Genomic DNA, 14,822 nt, shown 5'->3' with positions numbered 1-14,822 from the left:
TGAAGCTATTAACTGTGCAACATATATTCAGAATCGTATTCCTCACAAAGCACTAAAAGGCACCACTCCATTTGAATGTTGGACTGGTAAGAAACCGAAAGTGTCGCACTTTCGCATTTTCAGTTCACGAGCATGGGCTCACATTCCGACAGATAAGAGGAAGGCTTTGGAGCCTCAAAGTGTTGAATGTATCTTTGTTGGATATCCTGATAGTGTCAAAGGATATAGATTGCTGGACTCTCACACTGAAAAGTTCCTTGTAGCTCGAAGTGTGAAGTTTGAAGAAGAATCACTGCATGATTTTTCAGCAGACCCTGCCGAGGAACCACTTGTTGCCACTGATGAGGAGGAGTCTGAAACTTCTTCGAGCACTTCAGAGCAGCCATTAGAGAAGCCTCTTGGGTCTGATTCAGAGGATGAGGAGCAGGTCATGGCTGCTCCAACTTAGCTGCCAACTTGGGCAGAGAAAACCCTGCAAGATGCAGGTGAACTAGTCGGTGATCCTACAGATACGAGAAGGACTAGATCACAGCTTTTTGGGGCTCCTCAAGCCCTGACTGCCACCGAACCATTGCTTCCCATACATTGATATATGAAACTTGGTTCAGATCCATAGTCACACTCTGAGGCTGCTGGAAACCCGCTTTGGGAGGCTGCCATGGATGAAGAGTACTCTTCTCTCATGGAAAACAACACATGGGACTTGGTTCCACTTTCGAAAGGAAGAAAGCTTGTTCGATGCCGATGGATCTATCGGACAAATATTGCTGCAGATGGTGAGATCAGAAAGTACAAAGCTCGACTTATTGCAAAAGGATACTCACAGGTACATAGCATAGAATACACAGAGACATTTGCACCTGTTGCAAAAATGGACTCCATTCGACTAGTTTTAGCCATTACTGCTTCTCGTAAATGGGAAGTTCATCACATGGATGTGAAAAGTGCATTTCTTCATGGAGATCTCAAGGAGGAGATATATATGGAGCAGCCACAGGGATACATTCAGAACTCTTCCCTTGTTTGTAGACTAAAGAAATCTTTGTATGGCCTAAAACAGACTCCCAAAGCCCGATATGCAAAGATGGATTTTTTCCTTCTTTCCATTGGATTCATTCGATGCAAATCTGATCCGAATGTTTATTTGCTACAACATGATGATTCCCTTTTCCTGATAGTAATTTATATAGATGATTTACTGATGACAGGGAACCTTACCTCAGCGATTGATTCGAAAAATTAGCATTGGACGATTGATTTTCCATGACAAATTTGGGATTTTTGCACTACTTTCTTGGTCTTGAAGTTTGTTAGTCTACTTCAGGGATCAAGATGGCACAGTCTAAGTATGAATCAGATCTACTTGTCTACTTTCATATGACAGAATGCAAGCCAGCAACATCTTACTCACACCCGACCTGATATATCTTTTGCAGTAGGAGTTTGTTCTAAATATATGTAGGAGCCCCATGAGCTTCGCTGGAAAGCTGCAAAGAGAATCCTTAGATATGTGAAAGGTACTTCCAGTTTTGGTATCTTTTATGCTGTAGATTGTTCACTTTCACTGATTGGGTACACAGATTTTGATTAGGCTGATGATGGTACAACCGTAAGTCCACCTCTGGTTATGTTTTCATCTTTGGTTTAGGGCCTTTTTGCTGGTCTAGCAAGAAGCAATCCATGATTGCTTTATCTACAACCGAGGCAAAGTATAGAGTTGCAGTGAATGCATCTACATAGGATGTTTGGTTGCAGGGGCTTCTCTCCGAGTTTGGTATTTAGTATCCACTTCTGACTGTCATATTTTGTGACAATAAGGGGTCCATTCAAATATTGATTGATCCAGTTCAGAGGCAAAGGACTAAACACATCGAGATTCACATGCATTACATCTGCGAGCTGATCCGTGACTGAGTCATATCACTGCAGCACTGCCCCACTGAGCAGCAAGTTGCAGACATCTTCACCAAGTCTTTCACTGAAAAGAAATTTTTAGAACTAAGAGCTATGCTTGGAGTGGTGGAGATAGCTGAGTAGGCCCTTCTGGCCACTTAGCCCTTTTTTCCTCTCTTTTTTTTTGTGGGGGGGGGGGGGGGGGGGGGGAGGTTTTCCCTCTTTCTTCATTTTATGAGGATCTTTTATTTATTGTACCTGAGTACCTAACATGGCATCTTGGTCGGGGCTCAGTTTAGATAAGTGAGTTAGGATGAAGGGGGGGGGGGGGGGGGTTGTTGGAATATAATCCTAACATCTACATTTATTTTTTAGCCTAAGTATCCTTGACTTAGCCACATGCACTAAAAATCATGTTCACACTTTGTTTTTGGTAAACTAGCTCAGTGGACCAACTTTCCCTTGTTTTTTGCCTTTAAAGGCTTAATATTATGTAAATATTGGTCCAACCACTTTCCTAAACCATTTAGACATCTAAGTGCATGTTCACACCTAACCACACCTCATCCACTTAAGTTATTTGAGGATTGGCGCCCCACATGAAGATTCGCCCTTAAATCAAGGGATTTGGTCCCCCAGACCATTTTAACATGTTTTAAAGTTGCCTTCCTTAGGAACTGCGCCCCTCCTCATGCTTTCCTCATGGTTGATAGTTGGCATAGGTTGTCTTGAGTCATTGTTGCTATTTTAGGCCTCCCTTAAGGTTTTCTTAGCCTTTTCTAGTTTTTTACTAGTTTTTTTCCTAGTTTTCTAGATTCGGCAATTTCTATATAACCACCTCCCTTTGGGATTAGAGGTTTGGTTGCTCATGTATTGTTAATTAATTTAATACATTGATTTTATGGAGCAAATTATTTCTCTCCTCTCTTGAATATCAACAAATTACTTGTGTTTAATTTAACTAGAATTCTAGATCTTTCAGAGTTTCTGCAAGAATTCTACAGTAAAATTGTTTGTCAAGTGTTGGGATGTTATATTTATTCTCTCTAAAATTTAGAAGAACCCTTAGACTGGCCTACTTTGGGGAGGTCTTGAGGGGATAACCCTGTGCTTTAGTATTTTTCTTGTACCTATGGGCATATGGTGTGTTCTGGACCTCTCTTGTCAGAATTTATGGTCAATACAAGGTAAAGAGGGTGGGAAATACTCATTTGGTTCGTTCTAATTTCATTGTTCCACTGCACATGTTTTTCTAAAACCTGTAAGACTGCACCTTAATTTATTCTGGTGGTATCTCCCTCTAGGTCATTTTCTAGTTTTGTGGTTTTCTTCCTGGATGAGATCTCTGAGGGTCACGATTTTTGTGTCAGTTTTCACTTGCATTTCCCATCTTCATTACTATCATCATCAAGAAATGGCTCGATCGATCTCGCTTCAGGAGAAAAATTCTAGGGGAAGTCGAGGTTGCATTCGAGGCCATGGGCGTGGAAGGAGTCAGCCTCAATCACGACTAACCAAGAGCAGGGGTTGCAGAACCAATCACGACCTCATTATGGATGCTATCAGGACCTATCAGACTAACACACACCCTCACGCCCATCAAATTATTATTGGTTGGAAAACTGAAATTGGACAACAAACAACAAATTATGAGATGGAGTTAGATGAGTGGAAATATCTCATCCTAGACCCTGGCCAAACCAGAGGCTATTGCACCCAGTATCAACAGACCTTATATCTTTTCTGGATGAAGAAGATAGTTTTGGAAGAATCCTTGACCTCAACTTTTGCAGGAATCTCAAAGCCAACAACAAAAAATTCAAGAAATCTACAAGGAATTCCAACTTATACAATGTTGAAGATAGAACATCAGTATGCAAAAGCAATCATTTGTAGATTCTATAAGTAAGAGTAATTTTCTAATTATATTATTGAATAAAATTTGAATGGTGATTACAATCCTTCATGGCGGTTTGCCTATATAGGCATTGACTAACCATGAAGGTGAGTGGTCACATATTTTGGCCTATGCCACTTCATAATTAATGGGTCATTAATTAATTAAATTATATAATTTATTATTAATATTATTATTTAATTAATGTATTTTATGAATATTTTATTCATAACATTTCCACCCCCTTTAGAGATGCTTTGTCCTCAAAGCATAATAAGAAGGGTTTTCTCTAGTTGAACACACTGCTATGGAATGGCATCCTTTATTTTGACTTTGTTTCTGCTTTGTGAGTTGGTGAAAACCTCATGTATATTTGCACCTTTCTTCAATTTGGAAGTGTTAACACCATATAATTAATAATGTTGTGCTTGCCAACTAAACTCCATGAATTGTTCTTCAAGGTTCATAGTTGATCAAGGTGGATATTGGTGGCCACCCACCTATTCCACTTGGACCCCCACCATTATTTATTTTCAGTTTCCTTAATTGTATCCCAACATACTATTTTTGGCCATTTTTTGGGTCCTAAACTTCTGCAACCATTTTGAGGGACTAAAAGACGTTTTTAGCGAAAACGGAGAGATGAGAAAAGTTCCTTCCTCATGCATGAGCTTTTTTTCAGACTCCTCTTTGAGATCTTTGAAATGAGGTATTATGATAGCCAAATGGAGATCGTATGACAAAGTTACGACCCCGAGAAATTGATGTACCAGTTTACCCAAATGGGGCCCACAGTTTTGGTGCTTCATCTCCTAGGGTTAGGTTTTTGGATGTTTAGGGTTTTTCATTATTTCTCAATAATAAATAGGCCTTTGACCCTCATTGCAACATAGTTCAGAGGCATGTAATTGCCACATCTCTTCTTAGAGATAAGCTACCATTGCCCGAGCTAGTTTATTTTTATTTCTGTAGGTAAGCATATTTGAGTTCTGTGATATCAATGAAATGAAGTTTTATTTATGCTGCATCTTTGTGTATATGGGTATTTCTATATTTTTTTTCGTTCCTGCATAAGTTTGGATTAGTGGTATCAGAGCGATCTTCTCTTTCTCTATTTTTCCTTGCATGTCCCCAACAAGGTCAAGATATAAGGAGTTAGGGCTCGATCTGGTTGAAGCTTTGCAAGACCAATGTCGCAAAACCTGATGACTTCCTATGGCGGAAGAAAAGAAAGATGGGGGGGCAAGAGACCCTAACATAATACTGCTCGAGGAAGCCCTCAAGAGACAAAGAAACATGATGATGGATAAATTTTCCTAGATCCTTCGACGGCTATCCACAAGTGACATATCTTCATCCAGTAGCCACTCTGGAGGCACCACCACTTTTAAGGTACAAGTTAAATTTGATATTACCATATTTGAGGGCCAGATAGATGAAAACATCGTAGATAAATGGTTAAATCTGTTGGAAGGATATTTTTTAGTTCATGACTTTTCCAATTGGGAAAATATTACTTTTACACTTCTCAAAGTCACCCCACACGTCAAGGACTGGTGGGAAACCTACTGTGAACAAAAGGATGAGAGGGAATCCTCACTTTTTTGAGCCACACCCACATGGAATTATTTCCGAGATGCCATCAAGGAATAATATTACCCTATCGGGAGAGATGAAGATAAATGCATAAAGTGAACTATGCTACGGCAGGGAAGGGACCAAGATGTATTGGAGTTTACAAATGTTTTCCATACCCTTCGCACGAAGCTGGGTATCAAGGATTCTCAATGACATTTGGTACTCAAGTAACGCGGTTGTCTACACAAGTATATTTAGGAAAAGATGGATTTCTTGGACATCTCCTCACTCGGCACAACGTAACGATACACTGCCAAGATTGAGAAAATGTTTAAATAGAAGAAGCGAGACTTTGGATTTTCAAATCTGAAGCAAGGAAAATGCGCCCCCAAACCACAGAGAAAAGGACAAAGCCAAGGTGGGGTAACCTAGGAAAACCTATTGAAGCCACAAGAAAAGAACAACACTGCAAAAATAAAGGACACGAGAAAATCGTGTGAGTTCCATAAGTGCTCCACTCATAACACAAGTGAGTGTCGAGCCAAGCAGTCACTAGTGGCCGAGCTGAAGGCTTCCAAATCAGACGCATATTACGACTCTGAGTTAGAAACCAACAAGGGGAATGATACAGGGATGCAGATCATTGACATGAAGCCTAGTGCCATCGTGGCCACCACTAAGATCCAGAAGAATGAGCTTGAAGATCCATAGGGGGGGAGTGCCTCTTCCACTCACAAATGTGGGTGAAAGGTTCTCTGCTACAGTTCATTGTTGAAAACATGAGCCAAAATAACCTCATTTTAGTAGAGCTCATGAAGAGGCTGGGCCTACCGACTACAACACATATGCAGTCGTACAACATCAGGTGGCTTCACCAAGGATGATATCTTCACGTCAGCCAACAGTGTCGCCTTACCTACAACATCAATCCCTTCATAGATGAGGTACTACGTGATGTTTCTCCTCTTGAAGTTTGTGATGTATTACAAGGACAACCATACTTGTGGATGTGACATGTTGTATATGAGTCTAGACTGCACTCTGTGATTATTACTTTGGGCGATAAGTTATACAAGATACTTGAGGTAGCCCCACCTACCTCCATCTCTTTGATCACTACAAAGAAATGTTGTAAGATCATTTCCCAGATCAGGAAATTTGTTTTCCTTATGATTTTCCCTCAGGGAAAGAAGACAGTTGTGGCCACGGCTCCCAGATAGGGCTCCTCCACACAACAACAGTAGAGGGACAAGGTCATGGAGGAGTATAGGGACATTTTCACTTCACCTACAGGGGTACCTTTGGACTGTCAGGTCAAACACTCCATCGATCTGACCCCGGGCACGTCGCTACCCAATGGACCAATCTATCGATGCTCTGTTCTGGAGAACAATGAGATCACGAGGTAGATTTAGGAGTTGTTGCAGAAATGGCACATTAGGCCAAGATCATCACCCTGTGGGAGCCTGATTGTATTGGTACAGAAGAAGGACAGAAGCTGGAGACTCTGTATTGACTATCGGGTGCTAAACAAGATCATTGTCTGGAATAGGTACCCAATCCCATAGATTGATGATATTTTGGAATAGATCAAGGGGAAAAATATTTTAGAAATATTGACATGAATTCCAATTATCACTAGGTTCCTATCGAACCCTCTGATGTGTGGAAGACTACCTTCAAATCCAAGGAGGGCATTTTCGAATAGTTGGTCATGCCTTTTGAGTTGACGAATAACACCACAACTTTGATGAGATTGATGAATGACATCTTCTTACCCTTCACTAATGCATTTGTGGTGGTGTATTTAGATGACATCATGATCTTTAGCCAACGTTGTGAAGAGCACCTCTAGGATATTCCGCAGGTCCTTCAAACCCTGCGACAAAATAAGTTGTGTGCTAATTTGGAGAAATGCACTTTTGGCATGACCAAGGTTTAATATATGGGGCACATCATTGATGAGTAGGGTGTGCATGTGGACCCAACTAGGATACAAGTCATTTTGGATTGGCCAGCTCCAGCCACTCTAATAGAGCTCTGCATATTTCTCGGTCTTGCCAATTTCTATCACTGGTTTGTGTTTGGGTTCTCTCATATCTCTTTGACTTTAAGTAAAGTCACCAAGGGTGGAGTGAAAGAAAAGTTATTTTGGTCTGAATCCCAAAAAAAACCATTTTCTCAGTTGAAGCATTGCCTCTACTTTACACCAGTGCTCACATTACCAGACCTGCAACAACCATTTGAGATCGATACAGATGCCTTCGACTATGCTATTGGTGCATTTCTTACTCACAGGGGCATCCAATGGCATATCAAAGTGAGACACTTTCAAAAACAATTCGAAAGCACCCCACCTATGAAAAAGAGATGTATTCCATGGTGCAAGTGTGCCAACAATGGAAGCATTACATTTGGGGGAAGGAAATGGTCATCCACATAGACCATTGACCCCTACAGTTCGTACAAACATAAGGGAAGTTGCAGAATGATCGCCATCAGAAATGGTCCACATGCTTGCAATAGTTCCATTTGAACATTAAGCATAAGAAGGGAAACACCAACAATGTTTTAGACTGCCTCAGCCGACCACCGATCATGGCACCTACCACCGTGCTCGACTCTTGTGGGCATGAGACTGCGAGATGGACACATATTTACAAGAGCGATCCAGAATTCGACAACACATACCAGAAACTACTGGAAGGTAAGAAAGTTCCAAATTTTCACCTAGAGGATGCACTGTTATGCCAACTTGGACACATCTGTGTTCCTTCAAGAGAGCATGCCAAGATGATTTGGGAGGCGTAATACAATCGGATCGCTGGACATTTCGGGGTAGACAAAATAATGGTAGTGTTATAGAAGTAATTTTATTTACCAAACCTTAGGTGGGATGTTGGGAAGTACATCAGATCCTGCACTTCCTACGCCATTTCCAAACCGACCATCAAGAAGCAAGGCTTATATACTCCTCTGCCTACTCCTAGTTGACCTTGGGGATCCACCTCCATGGATTACATGTCTGGCCTTCCTTCTACTAATCATGGCAACAACTGCATTTTCGTGGTCGTCAACATATTCTCTAAGATGGCCATTATGGTGGCCTACAAGAAGAGTATCACAACAACAACCACTGCGATTCTCTTCTTTGAATGAGTGTGGTACATTTTGGGATCCCACAGTCCATTATCTCAGATCGAGACAACATGTTCATAAGTACATTTTTCTCAAGTCTCTGGTCGATGTTGGATGCCAATCTCACTAAGTCCATGACTTTCCACCCCCAAACTGATGGCCAAGCATAGGTTGTCAACAGGATGATCATACACATTATGCGTATTTACAACTCGAATCATCCACACACATGGGATTAAAGCCTCCCCTATGTCCAGCACAGCTACAACAGAGTTCTCCATAGCTCAACTGGCCACAACCCCTTTCAGGTGGGGTTGGGATTCCAGCCACTACGTCCCATTGATGTGGCCATACCATTTGCAACTACTCAGGAAGATTCAGATCATGTCTAGTCTGAAGCTGACGGGGTTAACAGCTTCATTGAGAGCATTTAGCACATCCTCCAGGATGTCCATGAAATATTGGACAAAGCCAATGCTAAGTACAAGTAGCGTCATGATTAGCATTGGGTGTCACACACATTCTAGGTGGGAAACAAACTCTGGTTATATTTTTAGAATGAGCTCCTTGCTAGGCGCCATCGCAATCTTCACCCACTTCGATATGGGCCTTACACCATCACTAAGACTGGAGGGGACAATGCTTTCAAGCTCAACATTCTACTATTCCTTGGCTTGCACCCAGTGTTCAATGTGGACCATGTTCAACCATACTTTCCACCATTTCTTGACATATTAGACATTACAGAACAAATCACACCAACAAAGTTAAATCCAGACTGCATGGAACATGCCACAACTGACCAGATCATGGACATGTAGAACAAGAACACTCGCCAGCAGAAGATCTAACTATATCGGGTTGTTAAAGCTGGCCAACTCCTGCAACAGGGAAAGTGGCTCATGAGGGACCAAGTTCAACAGAAGTTTCTCCATCTCATGGAGGCACTCAACGCAATGGGGACCATTGCTTCCTAAGGGGGGAGGAGTTATCCAGGTGGATATTGGTGGCCACCAGCCTATTCCACTTAGACCCCCACTCTTGTTTCTTTTCAGTTTCCTTAATTGTAGCCCAACTTACTATTTTTGGTAGTTTTTTGGGTCCTAAACTTCGGGAGCCATTTTGAGGGACTAAAAGACGTTTTTTTAGGGAAAATGGAGAGACCCAAAAAGTCCCAAACTAATTAAATAGTTTTCTTTTTCGGTCTCCTCTTCGAGATCTTCGAAATGAGGTATTATGATAGCCAAATGAAGATCGTATGCCAAAGTTACGACCCCAGGAAATTGATGTACCAATTTACCCAAACAAGGCCCACAATTTTGGTGCTTCATCTCCTAGGGTTAGGTTTGTTGGCATTATGAATTATGTGTTGTCCTTGATGGAAACATACGTGATGAGTTGCCCTTGATGACAAACTACTTGATGAGTTGTCCTTTGATGGAAACCTACTTGATACAGATGTCAATAGGATGTGTCTACAGATGTGACATAATGTTTTGACTAAGGCATAGCGGTTAAGAGGTAGAGGAATGACAAAGTTCTATTCAGAAAAGTTGTGTACACATGCGAGTATGAAGATGAAAAGGTGCGTACATTTTCTGCACCATGGTATTCTAAATACCAAGGGTGTTTAACATGGTATTTCCATGTGGTATTGAGCCAAGTAACATATGTTTTGATCCCGCCTAAGAAAATCATCAGCTAAAGTATGGTTTTGACCTATGGTATTGGATAAGGGCTAAGCTATATACAGAGATGAAGATCAAAGTGATAAGTTGTGCAAGTGATGAATATATTATGAATAGTTAGATTTGAATCAAATATTCAAGTAATGGGAAATTGATGTTTTGCTTGATCTAAAACTAAGTATGCACCTGAGAATTTGATGATGGAAAAGATCTGAGATGACAATCTTGATTATGAGGTGATTTGATCTTTGTTGATAGTGTCTTGACGCGTAATTTTTATGTGTATGTCAAGATCTGGGTATGTTTGAAGTTCTGTGTTGCAATGAAGGTTTGAATATGAAATTCCATATCCATATGCATGTTTTATAGCCTACGAGGTAGGTACATTGATGGGGTGTGATACTTGTAAGTCGGGTATATGCTAGTTTGTTTCCCGAAAAGCACATATACATGCGGGCTTTCTTTCAGGAAAGTGCATACAAAAAGTAGGGTTTTGATGAAAAAATACCTGATCAGTCTTGATATGTTTCAGATGTCTGTGAATGAAGTCTTCTTGATGATTTTGGATTAAACAATGATGTTTTGACTATGAAATAACTGATTTAAGTATGTTGAAGATACTTGTTGTTTGTGATTGAAGTTCAGTGAAGGTTCTATGGTTTTTTTGGAATGATGCAGTAGATTTGAGTATGTGTGAGTATTTGTTTTAGAGTGACAATGGTTCATTTTTTCAGAATTTAGTGGTTTAATATCTGTACACAGGTATGCTTCATGGAAAGCACATACACAAGCGGGTTTTCCACTATAAATTAGCATACATATTTTGACATATGATTGATCAAGGTTTACAATAACAAAGTCTAGTTTCTGTGATGTTCAGTATGCTGATTGGTATTCTGGTTATAGTGTTTTGACTATTTTGGTTATTTAAGTTGATTGATTTGAGTTTCAGTTGACTTGGTTGATTCAATGATTGGGTTTGAGTGATTGGCTGGTTTAGTGATTGGTTTCTTCAATGGTTGAGTTACAATGATAAGTTTTAGTTTTGATGATTGGTTTTGGGCTTAAATGTTGGTAGTGGGTCCAATCTAAAAATTTGATGAAACGTGGCCTACAAGTTGTGATGTGTAGTAGCAAGTGGATTTAGTATGAAAATTTATGAAACGTGGTCCCCGAAGGTGTTGAAGGTTGGAGCCTTCAATGAGGGAGTTGAAGATTCCTTCCAGTGGTAGCTGGTAAATTAGATCAGGGGGTTGGAGCTCCCTTCTGGTGGGTGTTGGTAAAAAAGATTAGGAGGATGGTGCTCCCTTCCAGTGGGTGCTAGAGAATAAGCGAAGGTTGTAGCCTTCTGCAGGTGGGTGCCTGTGTGCTTGTATGAGTCTGTGCCAGTACAAGATTGTAAGAATTTTTTCTCTATATGAAAATAACATAGAGATGACAACAACAATGATTTTTTCCCACATTGAGTTTCCACCTTGAATCCTAGTGTTCATGTGTGTTGATTATGTGTGATCGTTTATTTCGTTATTACTACACATGGTTACTGTTTATAGAATGTTGAATGAAGTACTAATGCACTGGCTTAAGATAAACATAAGATGAATTAACTAAAAAGTAAGTTTATTGGATATATGCTAGTTGTCTTAATAACAATCACATACAAATGTGGTTTACCTTCAGTAACGTCACATACATAAATCAAGATATGAAATTGAAATGTTTAATTGTGTGAAAATACTGATGCAGCCCCCGCCCCCCCTCATTATTTTTCCTAACAAGGTTTTTGGATGTTTAGGGTTTTCCATTATTTCTCAATAATAAATAGGCCTTTGAGCCTCATTACAACACAGTTCAGAGGCATGTAGCCACCACATCTCTTCTCAGAGATAAGCTACCATCACCCGAAGCTAGTTTATTTTTATTTATGTACGTAAGCATGTTTCAGTTCTTTGATATTAATGAAATGAATTTTTATTTCTACTATATCTCTGTGTATATGGGAATTTCTGTATTTTATTCCATTCTTGCATATGCTTGGATCAGTAGTATAGCTTCCTAATTGTATTAACCATTCTACACCTGACATTATATCCATTTCCTTGAGTGGCAGGGCATACAATTCTATTTGTAACTCTAGTTTTGTATCTAGATTGAAACTTTAAGAAATTCTCCTACCTCTTTAGACTTTTGCCGAGTACTGATAGTCATGCTCAGGTCCTTGATTGGGCATATACAAATATCAAGTTGTTTAGTAGTATCAATGTCTATACAATTATGAGTACTTCTAGAATCTACAAGTATATTGACATTTCTGCCTCTTATGAGCCCTCTAGGCTTTAGGGTTTTAGGGCGTCATCTCCTTGTCATGTTTTTTGATGGTGTAGTAAGCTTAATGTTATTTCTTCTTGGAGACTGATTTCTCTTCTTTCGAATATGTTGTGGAACATATTTTGTGGTTGTGTGTTGTTCCTGATCTTTTGAAGAATTGTTATTTTCATCATGGTTTTTCCAGTCACATGAAATTGCAGCTAATGATGGTTCCTTAGAATCTAAATATTTTTTGTGTGTGACAACGATTTCTTCATTAGGTTCGTGTACTTAAAATTTCCTTCCATTTACTTGTTGGAAATAATACTGAGAGGGGGGGTGAATCAGTATTATCAGATCAATCAATCTTTTCAATTTCATACTCAGAAACATATACGCTACTTCAATTAAGTGAACCCGCGTGTACACGCTACTGTGTCTAATGAAACTCGCGTATATCCAGAGATCTTATAATTCAGTTAGCTTAATCTTCAGTAAATGCATCAGATCATTATTAAGCATATTAACAGTAAACAGGTGCAGAATAACAGAACAGAACATCACACAAGAGCCACACACATGAACACAAAGATATAAGGTGGAAACCCAATGTGGGTGAAAACCACCTGCTGCAAGTCATCTCAATCTTCTTCTTAATAAGAAAATCCTTTTACAATATTTGTACTGGTGCAGTCTTATACCAGTACGGGAGCTACAACCCCCTTTGCTCTTGTACTAGCCGATCCATTTACTAGTACGCAGGCTGCTACCTGCTACAATGCTCCAAAGATCTCCTTTAGCTTTTGTACTAGCTTAGATACTAGTACGTAGGTGCTTGCCTACAATCTTCTCACCTCCAGGTACCACGTTTCATCAATTTTCAGACTGGATACACTGAAGCACAACACATAATCTGTAAGGCCACTTTTCATCCAATTTTCATACTGGACCCATAACTATCATTGAAGCTCAAAACAATCATCAAACCCTGAATCACTGAAACCCTGTTAACAACAGTCACCAGAACACAGAGCAGACACAGAACTCTGTAATAACCATCAGATCCATCTGTAACTTCAAATATCAAGCTTTACAATGTATACGCTACTTCGATGAATCAAACCCGCGTGTATACGCGCTTTTATCAAAGACAACCCGCGTACAGATCTAAAATAATTTCTCATAACTTGCAACTGTACCAGACATCAGTCATACTCATAACACTTATAGAATAATACATGCGTCAGTATCTAGATCTAGAATAAGCATCATAAAGATAGTTCATTTCAAACCATTTGATCCCGATCTCTCCTTAGATCTAGTTCTCCATCAACCGATGAGATCTCTCCTTAGCTCAGATTAAGCAATGCATCATCAACCCATAATCTGCATACTGGATCTCATACTTCTTCAGATATTCAAGACATTTCAGATGCACTTGCCTAATGATTTCCTTCTCCTTATATAGCCTTAGGCCTTGTTCAATACCAAGAGCCAAAACCATAGTAACACAATACCATCAACTTCAATACTAGGGATCGACACGCCCGTCGAGACACAATGGTCCGAAACCATAGGCACAACTTCCAAGGACTAACCGCCATGGATCAAAGGTACGTTTCCACATACACGCTCTTTTGCTGAAGCCAACCTGCGTGTACACGCGACTTGGGCTTAATGAACCTGCGTGTATGAACTTTTCTCTTCTTCTTATAGTTTGATCATCAATTCCTTGCTGCTGACCTTCTGTACTATGATTTGTCATCAGTGAGGTTTGCCATTAAGGACAACACTTATCTCATAATGCCAACAATCTCCCCCTTTGGACTTGATGGCAAAGCTAACTTTGTCATACTTAGAACTATCATCTGATTCCTTTGAGCTGTCCTCCATCAGTCACATCTGATATCTCTTCTGAAGATTCATCCAGTTATACTTAAGTGAGATATTCTTCTATGAGAGGGTTGCCATCAAGTACAATACATGCATCATAATGCCAACAATCTCCCCCTTTGGACTTGATGGCAACAACACCAAATCACTCTCCCCCTTTGACATCAAGGGCAAAGGGTGGACCAAGATATTCTCTTCCTTTGCTGAATCATTCCTCTGTCCATACTCCCCCTGAGTACCTGCTGAAATCTCTGAATAAACTCCCCCTTTGTATATGCCAAGGTGTACCAATCTGTCCATGCTCCCTCTGAGTACATGCTGAATCTCTGTGCCGCTGAAGTGTGCTGTTCATGCTCTTCCTGACTGTAGGCAAGATCTGCAAAAGATGTTCTTCAAGAAGAACATGACTCTATACATCATAAAAGACC

Source organism: Pinus tabuliformis, chromosome 2_2, assembly GCF_031772625.1.
Source record: "Pinus tabuliformis cultivar Carrire ecotype Pingquan chromosome 2_2, CPIR1, whole genome shotgun sequence".
In the NCBI taxonomy this organism is placed as follows: domain Eukaryota; kingdom Viridiplantae; phylum Streptophyta; class Pinopsida; order Pinales; family Pinaceae; genus Pinus; species Pinus tabuliformis.
The sequence above is the reverse complement of the archived record's forward strand: the minus strand, read 5'-3'. Positions refer to the sequence as shown.